Source organism: Acromyrmex echinatior, chromosome 11 (assembly GCF_024713525.1).
Source record: "Acromyrmex echinatior isolate Ae372 chromosome 11, ASM2471352v2, whole genome shotgun sequence".
Taxonomy (NCBI): Eukaryota; Metazoa; Arthropoda; class Insecta; order Hymenoptera; family Formicidae; genus Acromyrmex; species Acromyrmex echinatior.
Window position 1 is genome coordinate 2303994 of NC_141862.1, and position 19770 is coordinate 2323763.

Here is a 19770-nt window from a genome sequence, read left to right on the forward strand (position 1 = left end):
TAAGAACCAATCAATTACAGTCGAGTATTCCCCTGTTACAGTCGAACGACAAAGAAATGCTCGACTGTAATTGGTTGCTGACTGTAATTCTCTTACATTCTGATCCGGGTTAAACCCTCGGTGGAAACCAGGCAATAAATGCACCGTGAAAATGCATGAAGGTTTTTGTAACGGTATTCTACAGACTAAATCCATTCTCCAACAGACTCGTCTATTGGCTGCACTATGTCGCAAGGAAAGACGATATTCTGTAAGCCAAGAAGTCAGACTAGGATACTCACAAAGAATATTCAATTCTTCGTCGATCTTTTGATAGATGTAATCATCGGAATTGTCTGTATGGATAGCACAATCCTTGCAACGTCTCATCATAGCTGTCAAACATGTTCCATTGAGATTCAACTTAATAGCAAAGTATCTAAAATCAACATATAAAACCAACATATATAGCCTCCACAATGCTAGAAATCGGTTTGAGACCTCGAATGAAGAAAGAATTGACCAATTACAATGATCATGTGATCAAATTGTTAATTGCGATTTGTTAATTTTTCCTCTGTCCAAGATCTTGGACCGATTTCTAGCATTGTGGCTTAAGACAATTTAAAAATATTTTTAAGAATTCTTTAGAAAGAACATTGATTTAAGATATTTTGCTCATTGGGTAACCAAAACAAAAAAAAATATTGTAAATATGGTAGAGAATTTTTCAAATATGTCAGAGAATTAAATTCATAACCTGTATATTTACAATAATGTATCCAACTGATTCGTTAACACATCTCTTTTAATACTTCTCTTTTACAAATAGTGTATTTGAACTGTTATAATGTCTGAGTCTACAAATGTTCAAACAAATGCTATCAAATATCCAGTCAGAAATGATAATGGAATCGACATCGAATTGACGTCGAATCGACATCGATTCGATATCGATTTCATTATCATTTCTGACTGGGTAGAAATTGATAGAGTACATTATGTTAATTATGTACAATATTTAACGAGGAAAGTAAGTTTTTAATTCTTTTCCTCTTTATGAATTTGAGATTACGTATTTGAAAACACAGAATTTGTTAGTTAATTTTTAGATCATAGCTTATGTTGCATATATAGAATAAAATAAAATCAAACTGTATTAAAGACACAAAATATAAATCAAGTAATATAACTTATAAATTTCAAATTGCTAAAATTTATTTTGCAATGTAGTATTTTCTTCTAAAAAAACATACTTTGCATATGAGTCTGCTACAAATGTAACGATCTATAATATTTTTAGCATATAAGACTATTATCAGTTTTTAGTAAAGCGAAAGAAATTTTTAATTAATAGGGTTAATTTTTTATTTATTTATAAAAATAAACAATTTCATTTTATTGGGTCCCGGCTGCAATACCGGTTTCCCGGCTTTCCTCTCTTTCTCTCTCTCTCTCTCTCTCTCTCTCTCTCTCTCTCTCTCTGGTGTCATGGCGTTCTGCGTGCGGACCTTTTGTAAGCCTCAGCTAGATAGATTATAAGTTAATGCTCGATAAGATTAATAATCACCCTATGTTCACTGCGAGATCGAACATCAGTTACCATCATGTCATTAGGAAATTGCGTCAGATAAATGCTTATATTGTAGATTTTCTTAGTTTCTTGTGTTCTAACCTAGCAATGCGATACCGATATCTGAGCCGTCATATGCAATCACGTCTCTACTTTTGTAATCTGTACGTTCTAAATAATCATTTAAGTTTGTATTAAACTGCCTTATGGCATATGAATCAGAATCAATGAGTAACATTTATTTGCAAACTTAACAATTTCCCAATTGTCCTTCGCCGTTAGTTAGTCATCGCTCGGCGCCGGCGATGACTAATTACCTGCGGTATGACATAAGGCGGTTTAATACAAACTTAAATGATTATTTAGAAGGTATAGATTACAAAGATAGAGACGTGCGTAAGACGGCTCGGATATCGGTATCGCGTCGCTAGGTTAGAACGCGCTACATAGTTCTAACCTAGGTATGGATTGTTTCTTTAAAGGGACTATCCTCGCTTTCGCGCATAATAATCTAACCATTGTTTTTCCGCTGGATTCGCTTACCGATCGTATGTAGATACATGCGGCATATGCTTTCTCGGACGTGTCGCAAAATCCAAACATGGAATATCGACAATTCTTTGACACATCTACAACTAATCGAGGAACATATAACTCGTGAGTATTATTTAAGGAATCTCGGAATTCCTTCCACTTGTCTAGCCGAATTCGGAAGTGGAATCCTGGTCCCAGTCTGTCTTGATTTCCTAAAGACTTTGCATCAGGATTTTAGCTACCGTTAAAATGGGGCCTATCAAACCCAAAGGATAGTTTACCAATTGCGGAGCATCTCGCGCTTTGTGGACGCATGACCTATTGTATTTGTAGTAAATTGAAGTCTGTCCGAATTTGGATTCCATTTGAGCCCCAAAGCTCGAATAGTATCATTCGCATCAATCCTGAAACTAGAATCAGATTCACAGAACTCGTGCGGAACTTCTTTCAGCACGTCGTCTGTTCTTTCCCAACATTTCCAAGGTTTTCGCACCATTGAATCCATTTTTAACGCAAAATTTAATACAAACTCGTTGTTGCAAATTCAACTCTATTTTTAAAACTGTAAAAAATCGAAAACACGCGCAGAGGTAGATGTACTCAAGACGGCGTAATTTTTACAAATGTCAAGCTATGGCGATAAAATTTGATGGAAATGTCAATGATAGATGTGGCAACCTAGCCAAAAAAAAAGAACTCAAATCAGCTGACTCAGAGCATCACCTGATGGTCTCTTCCAGAAACTTTTTGATCAAGCTGGTATATTCTTAAAGAATTCTTAAAGATATCTTAAAATTCTCTTTTGAGTCAATTTTAAACAGGAAAATATTGTGAGAGCAACCCTTATATTGTGAGAGTTAACCTTTTTTACTACAACAGTTTCTTTCATATTGCTGTCAAACTGCTAGCAAATTTGTTTTATGTAGAATTAGTTTCCATCATATTGCTGTGCGATTGTCTTAACCTATAAAACTTATTAAAAAAAAAAGAGGGAAATTATTTTCCTTCGATTATGCATAACCGTTTATGGTAGATATTGCTGCCAAAATCATAAGCAAAATCAGAAGCCGCTTTCCTAAAAAAAGATGGCAATTCAATTTGTATCAAATTTATAGCAACATGCGGAAACTTGCTATCTGATATGTTCATAAATATATGAATGGATATAGAGGGAAATTTCAGACGTCTGATAATCAATAATTTTTGTCTGACAATCAATCAAATTTTCAAAAATCAGACAAAACCCGATTATTGTGTGCGAAGTATGCTCTATGTATATTTATTTATAAACGAAAACCTTGTATGAAAACATCACACGATAAGAAAATATTAACACAAATAAAAAAGTATAGCAATAAGCATATTTAGTAGCATATTATTCGTGTAAAAAGTGAATATTTTGTTTAATAAGGAAAACAGCTCATAACAAATTTTCTTCATAATCACAGACTACTCAGTGAGAAATGACAATGAAATCAATATCGAATCGACATCGATAATATTCAATATGGCTGTTAAAATGAACATGGACGCGTTTATTTACATGGTGTTTACATTCAGTGATTCAGCGTGATTCGGCACAATTGGGCACAATTTTGTAGATTTTGTGATCATTAGTGATTCAGTGGTGATTGCCTCGAGTTTCAGGAAGCGAGTAGAAGAGGAATATTCTCTCTCTCCCTCCCTCCCTGCTCTCACCATCGAGCGATCACGAACAATACACGTGAGTATACAATAAAAAAACTACGCAATAATTTTTTGTATTTGATTAGAAACGGTCTATTAATGTTGTTTACAATTTGTCTTAAATGTTTGAACATATTCGAGTGTTAATGTAATCTTTAAATATCATGTCATTATGTTAAAAATTTTTGCAATAAGTTCACAATTTATATTTCATTAACATTTGATTTGAAATTCTTGTAAAAGATATAAAATATTATATCTTATTGATAAAAATTGTATTAAATAATTCATTAATTGTACAATTTAATAAGTAATATTACTGTTCTGAGTACATCGTTTGGGATATATGAAATGTGTTATATTCAATGCAAATTGTCTTACAGAGAAAATAGAAAAATGAACGCAACTGTGCAAGAACGCAACCCTCCTGGACCGGACGCATACAATTGATGTCGCAAGGCGACAGTATCATAATAGCTGGAAGATAAGCTCACGGGTGAACTGTTTACCAAGTGTCCCATTGAGCAGTATCCTGGGATAGCGAAGAACTAGTCACCGATTCTAGATACTTCAGTACTTTTTAAATTAAGGACATTAAGGATATCGATTAGATTGCTCCACTACTGGCAGACTCCTACTTCCTCACCAGCGCACAAAGCCGTTACAAAATCAAAATCAAAATGTTGAGAGTTCAGAGTAGGGCGAGTTCGCTGGTGCTTCTCAATCATTCTCAGTCAGCATCGGCATCAGCACTTGCATCCACAGTGGTCAATGCCAGTTGGGCAATTCTAATTTTTAAAATATATATATTTATATAAATTATACGTATATATATATATATATATATATATATATATATGTGTACGTATATATACAAGATGTCTCTGATCATCCGCAATCGAGATGTACTACAAGATCAAACGTTTTATTCAGAATCTATCGAACCTAATAATTTGTTGATCCGCAACATGGTTAATAAATTAAATACTAAATTAACAATTAATTAATTTTGTTGTATGCAAACGTAATTTGGTCGATTATATTGTTTGTATTTTGTTGTAACATCTCTTTATGTACAGTTGCGAAGGCGGAATGGAATTGAGCCATCATCTCTCTCTTTTTCGATTTCTATCGGATTCTTATAAATAAAATTTAATAATTCCTTCTTCGCAATTGGAGATCAAGAAATGTTACAGCAAAGTACAAGTAATCAATCAAGTTACGTTATGCATACAATAAAATTATTTAATTATTAATTAATAATTAATTTAATATTTAATTTATTAACTATGTTGCAGATCAACAAATTATTACGTTCGATAAATTCAGAATAAAACACTTGATCTTGTAGTGCATTCCGATTACAGTGATCAGAGACACCCTATATGCCAGATATATATGCCATGACAACCTATATACATAGCGGCCATATTGAATATTAGTTCCGCATTTCCGGGTGTCATACGGCGGCAGCGCCACTAACGCTGGTAACGCTGAAATAAGAGGGGAGTTGGGAGGCCCTGGGTATAGGTTATACGATTTAGCGGAATACATATACACTTAAGCGAGAAGCACTTATACTCTTGTATAATGCATAAAACATGAGGCATAAGAAAATCAATCAATCAGAGTCCTTTATTTCACGGAAAGGAAGGAAATAAAAAACTTTAATTGGTTCATTTTATACGTTATGCGTTATGCAAGAGTATGTGTTCCCCGTCTTACACGCATTCTACAATAAGCCATTAGTCATAAATCAGAAGCTGGAAATATTGACCAATCACAGTCGTCAATTTCCAACTTTTAACTTCTGATTTATGACTAATGGTTTATTGTAGAATAGCCATTACATATAGCGCGGTGTAACATCCGCCGATAAAATAAACGCGAACGTACTTCTACTTAGCTTTAAGAGATCGTGCCACACATACAATTTCTGTGGCTACGTTGTGGCTGCTGTACCCAATGTGGCGCCGAGCGTGTCTGGGCGCCGGTGATGACTAACTAACGGTGAAGGACAATTGGCGGGAAATCGTTAAGTTTGCGAATAAATGTTACTGGTTGATTCTGACTCATAAGGCGGTTTTATACAAACTTAAATGATTGTTTAGAAAGTATAGATTACAAAAGTAGAGACGTGATTGCGTGCGTACACGGCTCAGATATCGGTATCGCATTGCTAGATTAGAATACGGGAGACTAAGAAAATATACACTATGAATATTTATCTGACGACGCTAACAATTATCAAATAACATGAACAGTAATTGATATCGATGTCGCAGTGAACACAAGGTAATTCTTAATCTTATCGAGTCTTAACCTATAAACTATCGCAGAGGCTTACACGAGGTCCGCATGCAGAACGCCATGACACCAGAGAGAGGGAAGGAAAGGAAAGCCGGCAAGAAGAATCAACTCGAGCGCCGCGACTGATGTTTGCAGCGCCGCAACTAACGCTCGCAACGCCACAGTACTCCCCTTTCAGTGTAAACGTTAAGGAAAGAAATACTGTTTAAATTATCGCTAGAACGAAAATAACAGAAAATAAAATTAAATGAAACAAACAGAAACTTATGCTTGTTGATTGCTTAACGTGATATTGCGCGAATTAATCCTTAAATTTAACAGTCTTTCGCTTGGTTGCTAAACCAGGATATGTCTTTGGTTCACATTGAACTGGAATGTTAATTGAAGACGGGGACGCAGTGGACGGAGTAGTTTCTGAATCTTGAATTGTTAAATAAGCGGGCTTAAGTCTGTCGACAGTGGCGTTGATGCATTTGCCGTCGATTTCTATAGCAAAGACTTTGTCCGAAATGAGCTCTAATACTTTATGCGCTCCGGTGTCCGGTGACGTTTGTTACCTTCTACTTTGACGAAGACATGAGAGCAGTTATACAAATCTTTATGGAAAAAAAACTTAGGTCTAATGTGATGAGAGATTGGTCTAGATCATAACTTTTGCATAATTACGCCGAAAAAAAATCCTTGACGAAAATTCGTGGCTCGCTCGGCATTTCTTCAGAGGAGGAAAACTCACCCGGTATTTTGAGCGTAGTGTCGTAAACTAATTCCGCTACAGAACTGCCTAGATCCTCTTTGAAACAAGTTTTCGGTCCGAGTAATTCTAGCAGTGTATCAGTCCATTGAGTTTCACCGTGGCACATTAATGTAGTTTTTAAAGAGCGATGCCAGCGTTCGATGATTAGATTCTGGATGGTATGCAGTTGTAACGTCCAATAACGTTTAGAACCGACGAGTTTGGTTAATGTGTCGAACAGCTGCGCTTCGAATTGCGAGCTCTGATCAGTCATGATCAGGGCGTGGACCTCCAAATCTAGTTACCCAGTGAGTCATCGCCACCATATTTGCTGTACAATTCTGTAATGAAATAGCTTCCAGTCAACGAGTAAATCGGTCAATCATTGTTAATAAATACCTGAAACCTTTGGAATGAAGGAAGAGGACCGACGATATCGATATGTACGTGCTCGAAACGAGTATCTGGTACTGATATTTTGGTAGGCGAGGTATGGTTATGCCGATGAATTTTAGATTGTTGGCATGCTAGACAAGTGTGGGCCCACTCTTTAATGTCTTTAGCTATGGAGGGCCACACAAAATTTTTGTACAATTTGTTGGTGAGTTGCTCTGCTGCTTGGGTGAGACATTTGATGCATCATGTCAAAAACTCATCTTCGTAATGATCCAAGAATGTAAGGCCTGGTTTCTTCTTCTGAAGTGTCACAATAAATGTTGGATGTTGTTTCCGATAAGGTAAACTTTTTGAGCTTCAAAGACGTTGATGTAGATTGCTTCAGTTGTTGCAATTCGTCATCCGAGGCTTGAGCTTCTGCAATCTCTTGCATATCGAGACTAGTTGGCATCACGACAGTATCGACGCGAGATAATGCATCTGTTACAATGTTTTCGGCACCTGAGACGTGACGTACATCAATTGTAAACTCCGAAATGAAGAGTAATTGGCGGGTTTGTCTTGGCAACATTTGATCTGATTTCCTCTTGAATGCGAACACGAGGAGTTTATGATCCGTGATAACATGAAAGTTTTGTCCCTCTAGCATATATCGAAAATGTTTGATAGTCGCATAAATAGCTAATAATTCTCTACCATATGCGCTATACTTTGTTTGCGTAGGAGTGAGCTTCTTTGAAAAGAAGCTGAGTGGCTGTACAAATCCGCTGTACTGTTGCAATACCACACCGATTGCTTTGTCTGAGGCGTCTGTTTGCAACGAGAGTGTTGCCTTGCTGTGGAAATGCGAGCGAGGTGGCTTGAGCGAGATGTTCCTCGTTGTTTGAGCTTAGGAGTCTATCCTATTTTCGCATTGTTGTTGCGTTTATGTCCCGAGATTGCATTTAGCAATGGTGCTTGCATTTTTGTGAGATCTTTGAGAAATCGATTATAGAAATTGAGCATTCCTAAGAAATGTCGAAGTCCTTTGTGGAAATCCAACTGTAACTGGTTTCTGAAATTCAACGATAGTTTGGACTTTTTCAAATAAAGGTTTGCTGCCCTCAGCGCTGATTGTGTGTCCCAGGAAGCTAATACTTTTCTATCCGAACACACATTTCGGATTGATTGCTATGCCATGCTCTCTTGAAGTCTATCGAACAGTATTTTTAGATGCTCCTTATGCTACGTTTCGTCCTGCGAAGCGATTAAAATATTATCTATTAGGTGTTGGAATTAATTCGTAGCGTTTTACAAGAGATGGCACAAGCAGTACACTATTTCGTTGTTACCTATAGTTCTGTATACATTGTAAACATCTATCATAGGACGTCATTTGCCGTACATAACCTTTCTTGAAATCATAAATAACAATACTGTATAATTCATTGAATATGTCAAAATTTGTGCCAGATAAAATGTTTTTGCGGGGAGTTTTGCTTCATTACTTTAATATGAACAAAAGTGCAGCTGAAGCTCATCGTATTTTAGTGGATGTGTATAGTGAACATGCTCTGGCTGAGCAAACGTGTAGGAAGTGGTTTGCACGTTTTAAAGCTGGTGATTTCGACTTGGATGACAAGGAGCGACCTGGTCAGCCGAAAAAATTTGAAGATAACGATTTGCAGGCACTGCTCAATGAAAACTCATGTCAAACACTTAAAGAATTATCTACGTCATTGGAAGTTGACTTCTCAACAATAGGAAAACGTCTTAAAAGTTTGGGCATGATCCAGAAGGAAGGACATTGGGTCCCATATGAATTGAAACCAAGGGATATTGAGAGACGTTTTCTCACGTGCGAACTGCTGCTTCAACGGCAGAAAAGAAAAGGTTTTTTGCATCGGATTGTTACCGGTGACGAAAAGTGGATCCATTATGACAATCCAAAGCGCAGAAAGTCATGGGTTAAGCCCGGCGAATCATCAACATCAGTGGCAAAGCCCAATATCCATGGCTCAAAGCTCCTGCTCTGTATTTGGTGGGATCAGAAGGGTGTCATATACTACGAACTGCTAAAACCGCATGAAACCGTTACTGGAGATCTCTACCGACGGCAACTGATGCGCTTGAGCCGTGCATTGAAGCAAAAACGGTCGGAATACTTCGAAAGACACGATAAAGTCATCTTGCTGCACGACAATGCTCGCCCACACGTTGCAAAACCGGTAAAAACATACCTGGAAACACTTAAATGGGAAGTGCTACCGCACCCGCCGTATTCTCCTGATATTGCACCTAGCGACTACCACTTGTTTCGATCATTAGCTCATAGCTTGTGCGAGCAGAAGTTCACATCTTACGAAGATTGTACAAAATGGTTCGATTCCTGGATTTCATCTAAAGATGAACAGTTCTTCCGACGCGGTATTCATTCACTGCCCGAAAGATGGTCAAAAGTAGTAGAAAGTGATGGGAAGTACTTTCATTAATGTATTTTTTAATGCTCATATGAAATAAATAACTTTCTTTCATTAAAAAAACGCTACGAATTAATTCCAACACCTAATATATAAGTAAAACAGAAGTCAAGTCCTAGTTACATAAATCGGTCCCGGTACATAAATCTTTGAAAAGTTTGTACTGCGTTACGAAGTCCGAATGTCATATAAGGAAATTCGAAAAGTCCGAATGGTGTAATGATTGCGGTTTTCGGAATATCCGATTCGCGGATTGGAATCTGTTGGTATGCGCGCACTAAATCTATCGTAAAGAATACGGTTTTGTTATGCAGGAAATGTGTGCTGTTTTGCAAGAACGGAATTGAGTAACGATCTGGCACGGTTACCTCATTGAGTTTGCGGTAATCTCCGCACGGACGCTAATCGCTATTCTTCTTCTGCATAAAATGACTAGAGGACTAGCCCAAGGGCTCTTGGAAGGTCTGCATAAGCCTTGTTGCATCATGTACTCAAATTCTTGTTTAGCTGCCTTGAATTTTTCTGGACAGAGTCGTCTGGCTTTATTTGACACAGGAAGACCCATTGTTTCGATTACATGTTCCATTCCGTGTGCGGTTTGTTTGTGCGTGATCGACATTCTATTTCAGGAAACTTGCTTAGAATCTCTTCTTATGGGCAGTGTTAGCGCGTTGACTATCTATGTTATCAATTCATCGATCTAAACGCTCCATGCCCGCGCGCGTTAGTAGATAAGTCCCGTCATGGTAAGGCCCGTTGCCGAGAGAGAGAGAGAGTTGCCTCGTGTATACGGCGCGACAATAGCGAGATAGACAAACGCTGAGTCACTTCCATGCGAATCGAGAAAACGTGCAGAGGTCCGCGATTGCCATTTAAACATAAAGTTAATTAAAAGTGAATTGTAATCGAGTCAATTATCCATACACAACAGATAGTCGTCGGAAAATCGGCTGTTAATCAAGGAATAGTTATGCTGACAAGCTGAGCAGAGACTTTAAGAAACATGTTACCCTCGATTAAACGCTTGTGCCGTATGTCAGGCAGCAAGTTGAAACATGCTAGAAAATCTGAGCCGATAATGAAGGTGTCCATTTCGACGATTATGAAAGGCCATTGAAAAATACGACGGAATCCCAAATCAAGCTGGAGTAATTTTTGTCCATAGGGATGATCGTTCCGTTTACAGTGTAGAGTACCTGTTTGTCAATATGAGTACGATCGCGTCTTGAGACAGGAATGGTCGAGACATCCACTCCAGTGTCCATCAAAAATTTGATGCCGGTGACACGGTTTCTGACTATGAGACGGCGAGTTGCCACGGCCAAACTATCTGCCGTCGGGGATAGTTCAGCTTCTATTTTTCCTGTTAGCTGGCTTCCAGCTGCAGAATTGCGTACACTTGGTAGCTTTTCCGTTGATGATACCAGCACGGCTTGCTCTCCGATTGTGACTTTGAACGGTTTCTGCATCGAGAATTCCGCGTGATCTGTCGCGAGATAAACGAGTTTCCAATCTCTCTATTCGATCTAAAAGCCCAAATATTTGCGAATCTGCCAAATTAGCTTTTGTCGATGTAACTGCTGCGACAGCGTTAACGCCAGTGGATAGTACGTTTATTATTCGATCTGCTAGTTGCGATAGCTCTTCGAGTTCGTGCTTGTTAACTGTTAATAGCCTGCACTTGTTGTGGTAGGCGCTGCAGCCATAAAAATTTAAGCACTTTTTCTGACACGCCATTTTGCGCAAGATCTCTCATCCGACGAAGCAATTGCGACGGGCGGCGGTCACCTAGATCAACCTCGTTTAATAACCTACGCAGTTTCTTTTCGGCGCTATCCGCGAAGCTTTTAACTAACCTATCTTTGAGCGCGGCGTATCTATCCATCGCAGGCAGATTAAGTATGATATCGTTAACTTCCATCAAAGAATCGTCGTCAAGACACTGTATCACATAATTGTATTTCGTCTACAGTTATATCCGCGGTGAGAAATTGAGCTTTTATCTGTACGAACCATAAGTCTGGCTTCGATTTCCAGAATGGCATGGATCTGATTCCGACTCGCGTAAGTGTAGGCACTTCAACTATACGCGACGATGCACTGCTGTCCTGATTGCTCGAGGAAAAATCACCTGAGCTACTAGCCATGTTTGTGGCTTGTTAACACGCGCGCGTTAGGTTAAATAGAACGCTACGCAATCACGTCGAAGTCACCAGTTTATAGCTACGTTGTGGCTGCTGTGCCCAATGTGGCGCCGAGCATGTCTGGGCGCCGACGATGACTGACTAACGGCGAAGGACAATTGGTGGGAATTCGTTAGGTTTGCGAATGAACGTTACTCGTTGATTCTGATTCATATGTCATAAGGCGGTTTAATACAAACTTGAATGATTATTTAGAAGGTATAGATTACAAAGATAGAAACGTGATTGCGTGCGTAAGACGGCTCGGATATCGGTATTGCGTCGCTAGGTTAGAATACGGGAAACTAAGAAAATATACACATACATGATTATTTATCTGACGACGCTAACAATTACCGAGTGAAATGAGCAGTAATCGATGTCGATCTTGCAGTGAACACAAGGTGATTCTTACCGAGTCTTAACTATCGCAGAGGCTTACACGAGATCCGCACGCAGAACGCCATGACAGAGAGAGGGAAGGAAAGGAAAGCCGGCAAGAAGGACCAATACGCGACTAACGCCACACTATTTAGACTGCACCTGACATCTCTCCCACCACGAGCGAACTAGCAATACGATTATGGAAGGAGTTTTTGGAATGTTCACAGGGCATAAGGAAGCAGAGCAGAGAAGTAGTGCGCGTCATACAGGGTGGACGCGCGGAAATGGAATCTCCTTCCACTTTAACTTACTAAAAATACCGTGTGCGAACGTAATGCTAAGCCGAACGCGACGTCCTCGCAATTTCAATTTCTAGAAATTTCAATCTCGGTCTTAACTCAAAACGTCAATCCAATTTCTAAATCATAAGTACTAATTATAAGAGATAATCTCTATGTTAACTTAGAAGTAAAGTAAAGCTGTCCTAGTGTAAAATTAGTTCTTAAAAGTTTAATCAGTGTAAGAATCATTATTAAATATATTCAATTAATCTTATTAAAGCGTGTATTCCATGGACATCTCCATACTCTTAATTAATTCATTCTAACACTAATAATAATATGATCACTATCGAATATTAACAAAAGGTCGCGCGCATCCTTTAATGTGACTCAAATTGGCAGCCAAACCTTTCCAAGGAGCAGTAGAAGCCTAGACGCACACCTCCACTGGCATTTAGGAACATCGCAGAGTATCCATCCGAGGTATCTCAAGATAATGAAATCTCTACACCTCGTTAATTGAAATTCGTCATAAATGAACCATAGAGCATGTGTCCTATCCTCCCGCGTTTGCGCACTTCTATCGATGCTCGACTTTATCCGTTGATCCGTACATCGTGTGAGTACGTAGCGGCCGTTGTGCAACGCTTTGTTCCACCAACATAAAGAAAGCGAAATAATTAAATGCATCGAATGTTATACCGCATTATTGCCTTCTGGAAAGGAGAATTATTATAGAGTTCTGCATCATTACATCCATTTGAGTTATCTCGAATGGCTCGAGACCTGTAACGCAAAAGTCTGTGCTCCCTGTTTTAGTTGTGCTGTTAATCGCGCTTGGACTATGAGCATTAATAGAAAGGTGATCACTCCTCAATTTGAAAAATTTTCGAGGGAACGAATCGAAGTACTTGGGTATACAATTTCATGGTATGTCGCAGCGATAAATGATCATGTGACTGAATTCTCCCTCTATTTTCTTACTTTCTTGTCGCTAGCGATACTGTTGAAAAATTGGATTAATTCAACTCAGAAAGACTCAAAGGAGAGTGGAGTGGATAGCGTTCTCTTCTCTGATTGGTTCCACCATTTATCCGCTCACTTCCGCAAATGTGCATGTGTGCATGTACATATATGTACGTACACACAATATTAGTGCGGTGCAGTACTATACTCTGTGAATGACCTCGGTTTGTACATAGCAGGCAATATAACGCTGTACAACGCTATGATGTATGCGCCAAACAGACGAGTTTTTGTCCGAGGTTATTCTCTCGTTGAACGGAGTATAGTGTGTGCAGCATCGTATGTTCCATCATTCTTCTACCATATCTCTTACTCACTCTAACGAATGGTGGCTTCCGGCCGAATCCGCTTCACTGTCCCTTGATTCTCTCTAATTCAATTTTTAGCGACATCACTTTTACGCAAAGATTTAAATATGGAACAGCAGGATGTAAATATAATAAAGGTATTTACCATGAAATATAGAGAATAAAAGACCGAACTTACATGGACGAGGCCGTCAAAAAGCGTGGTCAATGGTGGTCTGATGGCTCCTACACACAGAACGTGCGGCAACGCTTGCCGCACGGTGGAAGTTGGCGCGATAGTCAATTAACATCTCACTCGCTCGGAAGTGATAGATATATAATTTCCACCGTGCGACAAAAGTTGAATTCAATCCAACTTTTGCCGCATGACGGAAGTAATATTACATCATTTCTAGAAGTTTTGCATGATGAGGCCGACTTAAGAACATAGAATTATTGGTTAGTGCGATAACTTCCGCCGCGCAGCAAGCGTTACCGCGTTCTGTGTGCAGGAGCCATATAAATGACCTTACATAATCAATAATACTGGCTTAGTTTCCATCGAGGGTTCAATCCAGATCAGAATATAAGAACCAAAGACATAGAGAAATGGACTGGATCCATGTGTCAAAATGGTCGATAAAAGTAAGAGAGAGGGACCATGGAAGACGGCCATCTCTGTCTCTTTCCATTCAATGGCATAATGGGAGAAAGAATGAGAGGGAGATTGGCCGTCTTCCACGGTTCCTCTTTCTCATTATTGTCGACCATATTTAAATACTTAGATAGGGATTGCGTAGTCTATTCTCTATGTCTTTGGTAAGAATTAATCAACTACAGTCGAATATTCCCCTGTTACAATCGAACGACAGGGGAATGATCGACCGTAGTTGGTTGGTTCTTACATTCTGATCCGATTTAAATTATAATACAATTAATAATTAATGTTCGTGATCAAAATACATCATAAAAACGAACGTGGTTTATAAATCAAAACGTATGAAAAGAAGAGCATAAAAACCACCGCACTAGATATTGTTTGTGATATTTAATTATCATTACATTAATAAAACATTAGACGTTTCGGCCACAATCTGGCCATCTTCAGTAAATTCACAATCTCTTAAAACGCAAATTACATATAGCTGACATTAAATTCAATCGTCGTGTGATATAACTATATATGAACGTGTTCTTTCATCATGTGAAGGTGCCTCGTACAACAATGTTGCAACGCCAATTATCATATTACGAAATATGTAAAACAAGAATTTCCAGATTCTGTTTTATAACAAAAAAATGATGAATCTCAAGTACATCCTTTACACAGATGGAAATTTGTCGTGACATTGTGTTATTATTTTGAAATAAGGGCTTCCTAAAGAGTCTCTACAAAGAAGCAGAAATTGTAATGCCTTCCTTACGTAACAAAATAGTTCCCACTATTCCGACTGTATCGGAGAGCAGGCGAACTTTCTTCTGTAAATAAATTGTCTATCTATGGTCCAAAGCAACTCAGACGAAATACCCATAGACATCAAGTCCCACGAACATCAGTCTTAAATTAGAAAGCGTCTCTTGCAGGAAACCTTGGAGAAAAGTTCTAACCAAACGAGGCAAATATCTCTCGCCAAGAGGTGCGCAAGCACGCCTCTTTCTGACGCACCTATAGCGTCGCAGGTTCAGACAAGTACTAAGAACAGCGGCCTGCCGCAAGTCAATCAAAATTTAGATAACAAAATTCCATTACGATACGGAACGTGACATGAGCCCTTTTGTGGTATATGTGTATCCCAATAACAGGGATAGCATCATGCTTATTGGCAGAATTATTACTAAAGCCGGCATTTCAGACATTCTGGAAATAAAAAAGATTGGTAGAGAAAAGATTTTAGTTGTAGTCAAAACAGCCTCTGTGGCAAATAGGTTAGTTGAAATTACGATTTTTCCTAAGTACAATATAATCTCTGTATTTCATCTCTGTATTTTCATTCCAGCTTTTATGGTTCTCAGAACCGACGTTATACAGGACGTTCCACAGCAAATTGACCTAGAGACACTTAAAGGACGATTAAATCTAAAGCTAAAGTTCTCGATGTTCAGAGGCTCAATCGTAGAAGTGTAAGGGATGGCAAAGTGAAATATATTCCGTCCAGGACGGAATATATACGTATAAGATTCGCAGAACAATTGCTGCCGCAAGAGATCTTCATATACAAGGCTAGATATGAGGTTCGCCCCTTCATTCCTAGATCGAGGATGTGATCGTTGCTATAGAGTGGGACACATTAGCAGTTCATGCAAGAATATCCCCAGTCTGTATTGTGACGAAAATAAGCATGATTTGTGTTGTACTCGTAAGGAGGCCTCTAATGAGACCCCTATTAATTGTCACGATAATCACTGGGCTAATGATTATAAAATTGCCCTATCATTAGCAAACAGCGTGCTATTATCAGCATGGCAGCCGTTGAAAATATTTCCATTGCCGATGCCAGGAGTGCTATCAGTGCTGTCTGCACTATCATGGCAAATTTTTGCCATTTTCCTCCCCTCTCTTGTCTTACAGCAGTAAGTACCCTAATCTTTCTAGCGGTAAGGGAAATACGAATACATTTGAAAACTTCAATAGGTTTGATCTCTTGGATGGGGAAGAGCCTGAAGAAGAACGTTTGACTTATGCAAATGTACTAAAATCTCATTCTCACTCTTCTTCACAGAGGTTAAAAAAACAATATCTAGAGGGATGAATTACTTCATATCGTTCAAAGGTAGCCCAATCTGCCAGGATTCTTAATACCCATCGTAATAACTTAAATGAGGTTAATGGTAGAACACCTCATACATTCGGCAATGGAATGGCTTTCCAAAACGATTCACCTTCTCAAGCGGACTTCCGTGGGACAGGTATAGACAATGACGTCACAGAACTAATTTTTCTGGTCTCAGAAATTTTCACCCATTTTCAGAACAATAATTTTATTGAAGCATTCAGTGCCGTTGTTAAATTCATCAAAAGATTGAGATCTATATCCTTTTCTCATCCTCTCTTTATGAAGAAGAAAGAAACGTCCCTCCAGAAAGAGATCTTTTCAATAACTATTATACTATGCTTATTATAATCATCCCTTGAATAATATTATATTCACGAATCTATTTCTGAAACGAACTACAGTAATGATTTTCGGAATTAATTTAAGTAATTTTTACAAATATTGCACTTTACCCGTCATACTTCCGCAGAAGAATACAGCTCCTATCCCAAAGTTAGGCATTCTTTCTGCCCTAGGCATTCTCGTCACTAAGATACAGATGTTCAAACACTCAAAAAGCCTCTTCTAACAAGGGTTCTAACAAACAACTAAAAATATTTCAGTAGAATTCTCTAGGAATTCGACATAATCTCCCTTCATTGCTTGCTATAGCAAAGGATTACGACATTTTTTGTATACAGGAGACTCTTCTTAAGCAGCAAAATGCCTTTAAAATAATTAGAAAGGACATCGTTCAAACAGCAGATAGAGATGTTTGTATTTTCATTCGGAACAATATAAACTATAAGATTCTTGATTTTAAAAATACAGTCCATTCATCCGCAGAGTTTCTAGCGATTAAAATTTTTTATTTTAATACAGAATCTGTGGTTGTGATCAATATCTACAGATATCCCGGTCAAAAAACTCTCATCGCTTTCTATAATACTTTAATCAATGAATTGCGGGATTACAAGAATTTCATTATTTTAGGCGACTTCAATGCTTACTATACAGCTTGAGGAGGCAAGCAACAATCAACAGCGGGGAGGAAGCTCCTTCAGATCATACACGAATACGTTATTCTCGTTATTCTCAATGGGAAAATATCCACTTTCCTGCAACTCTCTTCTACTCTCGGTTATCGACTTTGGCGGTTAGCACCGCTTTATAATGCTTCCGTAGAGTCTAACACATTCGGGAGTGACCATTTCCCTATAGTTACTACTATAGGCATATAGGTTACCTTAAGATCTAAATTTTCCTATAAATTATCTTTCTCTAAGGAAGAGTACCAAATCCTATTTCATAAAACTTTCTTCTGCTAAGAATTTACCACCGTTAGACAAGAAAGTATTAGATTGCTGAATTCATGCAAGCTATTATTGAGTCTGCCAGAAGTTTTCTTTCGGAAAATAAGTGTTTTCCACGTACTTCTGTACATCATCAAACTTCCCCCCTGGTGAAAATCATGGTGAATCCGAATCCTATTCGGATTCTGTTGTGCAAAACAAAAAAAAGGCCTTAAGGACTTCATATCTAATCCTACCAATGAAAAACATATTGAATTCCAAAAAGCTTTCCGAACAAAACCGTGAAGGATGGCGCAAATTAGTGAACAGTTTTAATGATAAGACTCCCACTAAACAAATTTGGTCACTGATTAAATGCTTTAAAAGGAATATAGTCAGCAATAATGGAACAATGCAAGATCTTCGGGATGCCTCATTGAAGATTATTTCTAAAATATGTCCTCCATTTTCTTACAGTGATCGCTCTAAAACCCTTGCAATGAGCAATGAAATCTGAAGACAGTTAGAGTGCATCTGCACCTGGCTTGATGATCCTCTTATTTCCGAAGAACTTAAAAAACGCGCTCAACTCAGTTCGTAAGAATTCTGCCCTTAGCTTGGATCAAATTAGTTACAAAATGTTAGAACAAATCCCTATCGAATTTGAAACTTATTTCTTATCCATATTCAATAAAACTTTCTCTAAGGATGTCTTCCTACATTCTTGCTCCTGGTGATGCTTATTCTCAAACCGGGTTCTAAAGCGGTCAGACCCATTTCGTTTATGTTATGCGTATAAGCTCATGGAGCATATCTTATACCGAAGATTGAGCTGGTATAATATGATTAAATCCAGGCCCATTCTATCACGATCACAATCGGGTTTTAGACCTTTTGGAGCCTGTGACGACAATTTGACCACTCTAATCACTTCAGTGAGAACTGACTTTCTGAATCAATCTCCCACGGCTGCCGTTTTTCTGGATATAGTGGGCGTATTCGACAATGTAGACTCACATATTTTATTGGAGGACTTAAGAGAGATTGGTGTTCCTGCTCTTTTTAGAAAATTCGTTGAAAATCTTATCAGCATCAGACATCTTAATTTTGTCATAGATGATGAGTTGTACGGACCATATGACGCCTATAAGGATACACCCAAGGGTGGATTACATTAAGTCTATTTTTATTCGACATCTATCTCAGGGACTTTGGATAGCATTTACATCAAGATTCCTTCAATACGCAGACAATGTAATCTTATTCTCCACATATCGGGACATAAATAAAACTATTCATTCAGCACTCTTTAGAAAATATATGGTTATCTAAAATTCAGAAATATGGAAGTTTTGTCCCAAAAATCCAACTGAATTATCTTCGCACAAGGTAATGCAATAAATAAGTAAAAAGGAAAAAGGGCTACGAGCCTAAAAACAATCAATATAAGATGACAAACTGTATAGATAGTTAAAAAATAAAATAAAAACATGTCATGAAATTAAAAACGTAAATTATAGTTTGGCAATCAGAAGGTGAACAAAACAAACGTTTCCTTGTTGGATCATTTTCAATGTGACAAATAAATTAATAATAGAGTTGTAACGTAGATAAAACATAAGAAATTAAATAAAATTCGCATTCGGACGCAATATTAACTATAAAACTCGCTCCAAATTGAGAGGAAATCAAACAAACGATTATAGTTGATACAAATGTGCTCCTCCGTATATGTGTATAAGGACGAACATATTTCTGTTAGCAAGTATAAATTATAATAATAAATTAACGACGGAAGTAAATAAAAAAATAAAATAATAAGAAAATACAAATCGAGTCGCAAACAATAAAAAGAAAGGTACAAAACAAGTCGCAATAATAAGTTAAAATTAAA

The 19770-nt window shown here is 38.0% G+C and overlaps 1 long non-coding RNA gene across 1 annotated transcript; it reads left to right on the forward strand.

The window, feature by feature from the left end:
* Window positions 1-15962: 15962 nt before the first annotated feature.
* On the forward strand, window positions 15963-19511 carry LOC147908024 (uncharacterized). Its single transcript, XR_015546756.1, has 2 exons — window positions 15963-16402; window positions 16552-19511. It is a non-coding gene; the product is annotated as an uncharacterized LOC147908024 (long non-coding RNA).
* Window positions 19512-19770: the final 259 nt, after the last annotated feature.